We start from the raw sequence: 6,870 nt of genomic DNA on the forward strand, positions 1-6,870 counted from the left end.
AGAAATGCAAATCAACATTTCCACCAATCACAATAAGACACCATCTCATACCAGTCAGAATGGCTGTTATTAAAAAGTCAAAAAATAATAGATATTGGTGAGGTTGTAGACAAAAGGGAATGCTTGTACATTGCTGATGGGAATGTAAATTAGTTCAGCCACTGTGGAAAGCAGTTTGGCTATTTCTCAAAGAATTTAAGACAGAATTACCATTTGACCCAGTAATCCCATTACTGGGCCCAAAGGAATAGAAATAATTCTACCAAAAGGACATTTGCCTTTGTATGTTCATCACAGCACTATTCATAATAGCAAAGACATAAAATCAACTTCTATGCCCGTCTTTTGCCACACCACCTGAACGCGCCCGATCTCGTCTGATCTCGGAAGCTAAGCAGGGTTGGGCCTGGTTAGTATTTGGATGGGAGACCGCCTGGGAATACCGGGTGCTGTAGGCTATTAAAAAAAAAATTAAAAAAAAAAACCTTATATGCCCATCAGTGGTGGACTGGACATAAAGAATATGTGGTACATATACATCATAGAATACTACACAGCTGTAAGAAAGAATGAGATCATGTCTGTTGCAGCAACATAGATGCAGTTGGAGGTCATTATTCTAACCAAATTAACATAGGAACAAAATGCTACATATTCTCATTTATAAGTGGGAGCTAAGCATTTAGTACACATGGTCATAAAGATAGAAACAGTAGACACTGGGTTGAAGGTGGAGTGGGAAGGAGAGGAGGGTCATATAACTACTTATCAGGTACCATGCTTACTACCTAGGTGATGAAATCATTTGCACACTAAACCCCAGCAACATGCAATTTACCCATGTAAGAAAACTGCACATGTACTCCCGAACCTAAAAGTTGGGAAAAGGAAAAAAAAAAAAGAGTAATGAGGTGTTCATCTACATGTTGTTCCTGGTCTTAGTCTTTTACCATTAGGTTTGATGTCAACTGCTGTTTTTTTGAAGATGCTTTTTTATCAAGTTGAGGTAATTTCCATCTATTTCTATTTTTCTGAAAGTTTTTGTGATGAATAGGTATTGAATTTTGTCAAATAAATTCATAAGATCATATGATTTCTCATTTTTAGCTTGTATGATGGATTACATTGATTGAGTTTTGAATATTGAACCAGCTTGGTATACCCAAAATGTCTCATTTGGTCATGGTACAATTGGTAATATAATTGGCATATAATTACTTTCATACATCATGAGATTCAGCTTGCTAATATCTTTTGATGATTTTTGTGTTAAAATTAGAGACATTGATCTGTTGCTTTCTTTATTTTTACTGTCCTTGTCTGGTTGTGATATTAGAGTAATATTGACCTCATAAAATGAAGTGGGCAGTGTTCCCTTCTTATATTAGTCTCCTATTTCTATTAGTTTCCTATTGCTATGGTGACACATTACTACAAATTTAGTGGCTTAAAACAACACAACACAAATTTGTTACCTTACATTTCTGGAGTTGGTTTATTTGGTGCCATCGAGGCTCTCGCTGCTCTCAGCTGTTGCTGCTTGAGGAGGAAAAAGAGATTTTCCCTGGGTAACATGGCTGGCTGCTATGGTGAGACCCATCCTACAGTTGTTCTCCTAGTACTTGGTTTCTCTGAGAAGATGAAGAAAGTTTTAGGCCTGTGAGGATAATGAAACTTCCTGGACCATGTCATCTGCCATGAATGACTGGGCCTCTTTCTCTAGTGCCACCTGCACACCTACAGGAGTCTCCAACCCATGGGTACAGACAGGGTTGTACCCTGTATTTGAATAGCTTATATTTTGGTCTCTACCCACTGGCCTTATTATTTCAGTGGAAAGGGAGAGTCTCAGGCTCAGTAGGGAAGGAGAGTATATTCCCTAGCCAATCTATCTTCCTTGTAGATGTTGGGCTCACTTGATCTTATTTGAGAGACTTCAATTAAACCCATGGAGGAATGAGCATACTTAGACTTCCTTCTGTTGTTAGACTGAGGGTCAGAAAATGCCTGACTGAGTGAGCTTTCTCTGTTGGGTGGGAAGACACAAGACACTGTACTATTCCTCCAGTCCCAGGTTGGCATACAAGTTCACCTTCTTCTTACTCCCTTACTATCTTCTTAGTATAGTTCTCCTTTGGTCATCTCTTGTACTATTTTCAGGGTTTAGAATTCTAATTACCAGGTAGAAATAGGGTCTACATCATCTTGTGTGAACTAAAAGTCCTGATGTTGTTTCTTATTTTTCTTATCTGTTTTTATTTTTATTTTTTGTGACTTAATCTTTTTTCTTCATTTGGGTTAGTTGAATAACTTTAGTATTCCATTTTGATTACTCTCTTGGTTTTTTTTAATCTAAGTCTCTTTGCAGTATTTTTTAGTTGTTGCCCTGGAGATTACAACATACATTTTTTATTTGTCTCAATCTTCTATGTTATCTTCTAGGAGATTTACACTTTTAAATTTAACATTTAGATCTGTGATCCATTTTGCATTTTTTTGTGAAAGCTTCAAGGTCTATGTCTAGATTTATTTTTTTGCATGTGGATGTTCAATTGTTCCAGCACTATTTGTTGAAGACACTATCTTTTTCCTATTGCACTCCCTTTGTTCCTTTGTTAAAAATCAGTTGAAATCTATTTATGTCAGCCATATCTAGACTCTCTATTCTGTTCCATTGATATGTTCATCTCTTCTTTCATCACTGCCATGCTGTCCTGATTTTTGTAGATTTAAAGTAAATCTTGAAGTTGGGTAGTGTCAGTACTCCAACTTTGTTCTTCTCCCTCAATATTGTGTTGGCTATTCTGGGTATTTTGCATTTACATGTAAACTTTCAAAATCACTTTGTCAATATACACAAGATATCTTGCTGAGATTTTGATTGGGATTGTGTTGCATCTATAGATCAACTTGGGAAGAACAGACACCTTCACAATATTGAGTCTTCCTACCCATGTACATGGAACACATTTCCATTTAGTTAGACCTTCCACGGCATTTCTTTTCTTTTCCAGAGTTTTGTAGTTTTCTTCACATAGATTTTACAACATTTTGTAACATTTACACCTAAGTATTTCATTTTTTGGTAAATGGAATTATGTTTTAATTTCAAATTTCAACTGTCCATTACTAGTATATAAGAAATCAATTGAACCTTGTATCCAGCAACCTTGCTATTAGTTATTACATTTTAGGTTATGGGAGGTTTTTGTTGTTTCTTTGAAATTTTTTACACAGACAATCATGTCATCTGCAAACAAAGTTTTACATCTTTTTTAAACAAATCTGTACATATTTTTTTCCTTCTTTTGTTGCAATGGCTCAAATGTGTTCCCTCCAAAATTAATGTATTGAAACTTAATAGACAGTGTGATAGTATTAAGAGACTGAGCCTTTAGGAGATGTTTAAGTCATGAAAGCTATGCCTTCATGAATGGATTAGTGTCCCTACAGAAAAGACTTCAGAGAGAGAGAGACCTCACCTCTTTGTGCCCTTTTCATCCTTTTCATTATGTGAGGACACAGCAGCATTCCTCCCCTCAAAAGGGTGCAGTCCCCTCAAAAGGGTGCAGCAACTAAGACAAAGCTAGTCCCTTCCACCTATGAGCCTGTAAAATCAAAAACAAGTTAGTTACTTTCAAGATACAATGGGAATATAGGCATTGGGTGAATACTCTCTTTTCAAAAGGGAGTAGAGAAGGGCTCTCCTCAGACACTGAACCTGCTGATGCCTTGATCTTGGATTCCCAGCTTCAAGAACTGTGATAAATAAGTATATGCTCTTGATAAGTTACCCATTATCAAGTACTTTGTTATAGCAGCACAGAGTAACACATTTATCTTATTGCATTAGATAGGACTTCCAACGCTATGTTAAATAGAAGTAGTAAGAGGTACATCTTTGCTTTTTTCCTGATATTACCAGAAAAGTATCTAGTTTCTAAGCATTAAGTATAATGTTAGTTGTAAGTTTTTTTGTAGATATTCTACCAATTAGGGTACTTCACTTCTATTCATAGTTTGCTGGAGATTTTTATTACAAATGGGTGTTGGACTTTGTCAAATGCTTTTTTTGCATCTACTGATATGATAATATGATTTCTCTTTTTTAATCTGCTGATGTGATGAATTATATTAATTGATTTTCGTCTGTCTAGTTTTTAATAGCATTTATCACTGTTGTGCGTACACACACATACTTCCGTTTACTTTTTTCATTCTCTGTCACCTCCACTAGACTGTAAACTCAAGCACCAGGTATATATTTACTCATAAATATTTGTCAAATGAATGAACTATCCCCCATGATATGGTCTGCATTTGAGTCCCCACACAAATGCAAAATTGGTACCAGGAAGTGGGACATTGTTATAAAGATACCTGAAAATGTGAAAGCAGCTTTGGAACTGGGTAGTGGGCAGAGGTTGTAACAGTTTGGAATGCTCAGAAGAAGACAGGAAGGTGAGGGCAAATTTGGAACTTTCTAGAGACTTTTAAAATTATTGTGACCAAAGTGCTGATAGTGATATGGACAATGAAGTCCAGGCTGAGGTGATCTCAGATGGAGCTGAGGAACTTATTGAAAACTGGAGCAAAAGTCACTTTTGCCATGTGTTAGCAAAGTGGTTGGAGGCATTGTGCCCCTGCCCTAGGGATCTGTGGACCATTGAATTTGAGAGTGACAATTGAGGGTATCTGACGGAAGAAATTTTTTCTTTGCTTTTCTTTTTCTCTTTCTTTCTTTTTCTTTCTTTCTTCTTCCTTTTTCTTTCTTTCTCTTTCTCTTTCTTTCTTCTTTCTCTCTCTCTCTTTCTTTCTTTCTCTTTTTTTAGACAGAGTCTGTCTCTGTCACCCAAGCTGGAGTGCAGAGTGCAGTGGCATGATCTTGGCTCACTTCAACCTTTGCCTCCTGGGTTCAAGCAATTCTTCTGCCTCAGCCTCCCAAGTGGCTTGGACTACAGGCATACACCACCACACCTGGCTACTTTTTGTAATTTTAGTAGAGATGGGGTTTTACCATATTGGGCAGTCTGGTCTTGAGCTCCTGACCTTGCGATCTGCCCGCTTCAGCCTCCCGAAGTGATGGGATTACAGGTGTAAGTCACCGCACTTGGCCAACAGAAGAAATGTCTAAGCGTTAAAGATGTGGCCTGGTTGCTTCTTGCAGCCTATTCTCATGTTCATGACAAAAGAAATTATATAAAGCTAGAATTTATATTCTGAAGGGAAATAGAGTTTAAAAGTTTGAAAAATTTGCAGCATGACCATGTAGTATAAAAGAAAAACCCATTTTCAGGGGAGAAATTCAAGCTGACTGCAGAAATTTGCATAAAAAAGGAAGGCAAGTACTAATGTCAAAGACAACGAGAAAAAAGCATTTCAGAGACGTTTGAGGCAGCTCCTCCCATTACAGGCCTGGAGGCCTAGGAGGGAAGAATGGTACTGTGGAATAGTCTCAAGACCCCATTACCCTGTGCAGCTTTGGAACACTGCTTCTTTCATCCTGGCTGCTGCAGCTCTAGGCATGTCTCAAAGGAGCCCAGTTACTCAGACTGCTACTTCAGAGGGTGCAAACCATAAGCGCTGAAAGCTTCCACATGCTGTGGAAGCCTGTGGGCACACAGAATGCAAGAGTTGAGGCTTGGGAGCTTCTGCCTAGATTTCAAAAGATGTGTATAAAAGCTTGGATGTCCAGGCAAAGTCTGCTGCAGAGCCAGAGCCCTCATGGAGGACCTCTACTAGGGCAGTGCAGAGGGGAAATGAGGGGTTAGAGCCCCCACAAAGAGTCCCCCCGGGGCACTGCCTAGTGGAGCTGCGAGAAGAAGGCCACTGTCCTTTAGATCCTAGAATGGTAGATACACCAACAGTTTGCACCACATGACTGGAAAAGCCATAGGCACTCAATGCCAGCCCTTGAGAGCAGCCATGGGGGCCAAGCCCTGTAAAGCCACAGGGATGGAGCTATTCAAATCTTGGGACTCCACTCCTTGCATCAGTGTGCCTTGGATGTGAGACATGGAGTCAAAGGAGATTATTTTGGACCTTTAAAAGTTAATGCCTGCCTTGCTGAGTTTTGGACTTGTACAGGGCCTGTCGCCCCTTTCTTTTGGCCAATTTCTTCCTTTTGGAAAGAAAATATTTATCCAATGTCTATATCCCAATTGTATCTTGCAAGTAACTAACTTGTTTTTTATTTTACAGGCTCATAGGTGGAAGGGACTGGCCTTGTTTCAGATGAGACTTTGGACATTTGTGTTAATGCTAGAATGTGTTAAGACTTTGGGATTCTCTTGTGAAGGGCATGATTGTATTTTGAAATGTGAGAAGAACATGAGATTTGAGAGGAGCCAGGAGTAGAATGATATGGTTTGACTCTGTGTCACCACCTAAATGTCATGTCAAATTGTAACCCCCAGTGTGGAGGTGGGGCCTGGTGGAAGGTGATTGGATCATGGGGGACAGATTTTCCCCTTTGTGCTGCTCTCATGATAGTGAGTTGTTTTAAACAACCCAAGATTTGGTTGTTTAAAAATGCGTTACACCTCTTCCCCCTTCTACCTATTGTGGCCATGTAAGACACGCCTGCATCCCCTTTGCCTTCTGCTATGATTGTAAGTTTCCGAGGCTTCCCAAGTCATGCTACCTGTACAGCTTGCAGAATTGTGGGCCAATTAATCCTCTTTTCTCCATAAATTACCCAGTCTCAGGTATTTCTAGGAGTGTTAAAAGGGACCAATGTACCCCACTTATATTTACTTTTATCTACTGAGAAGCTATGAAAGAAGGATGGCAGTTTATTGGAGTCTAGCTACAGGATAGAGATGGAAGAGACTTGGAAGAGAGATGACATGATATCTGTTCCTCTTCGGT

At 39.0% G+C, this 6,870-nt stretch overlaps 1 pseudogene; it reads left to right on the plus strand.

Moving 5' to 3' along the window:
- Nucleotides 1–340: 340 nt before the first annotated feature.
- Nucleotides 341–458, plus strand: LOC135269598 (5S ribosomal RNA; annotated as a pseudogene).
- The last annotated feature ends 6,412 nt before the right edge of the window (nt 459–6,870 follow it).

The sequence above is a fragment of the Aotus nancymaae genome, unplaced genomic scaffold (genome assembly GCF_030222135.1).
Source record: "Aotus nancymaae isolate 86718 unplaced genomic scaffold, 86718_ANA_hifiasm-v0.15.2.pri h1tg000053l, whole genome shotgun sequence".
NCBI lineage: Eukaryota > Metazoa > Chordata > Mammalia > Primates > Aotidae > Aotus > Aotus nancymaae.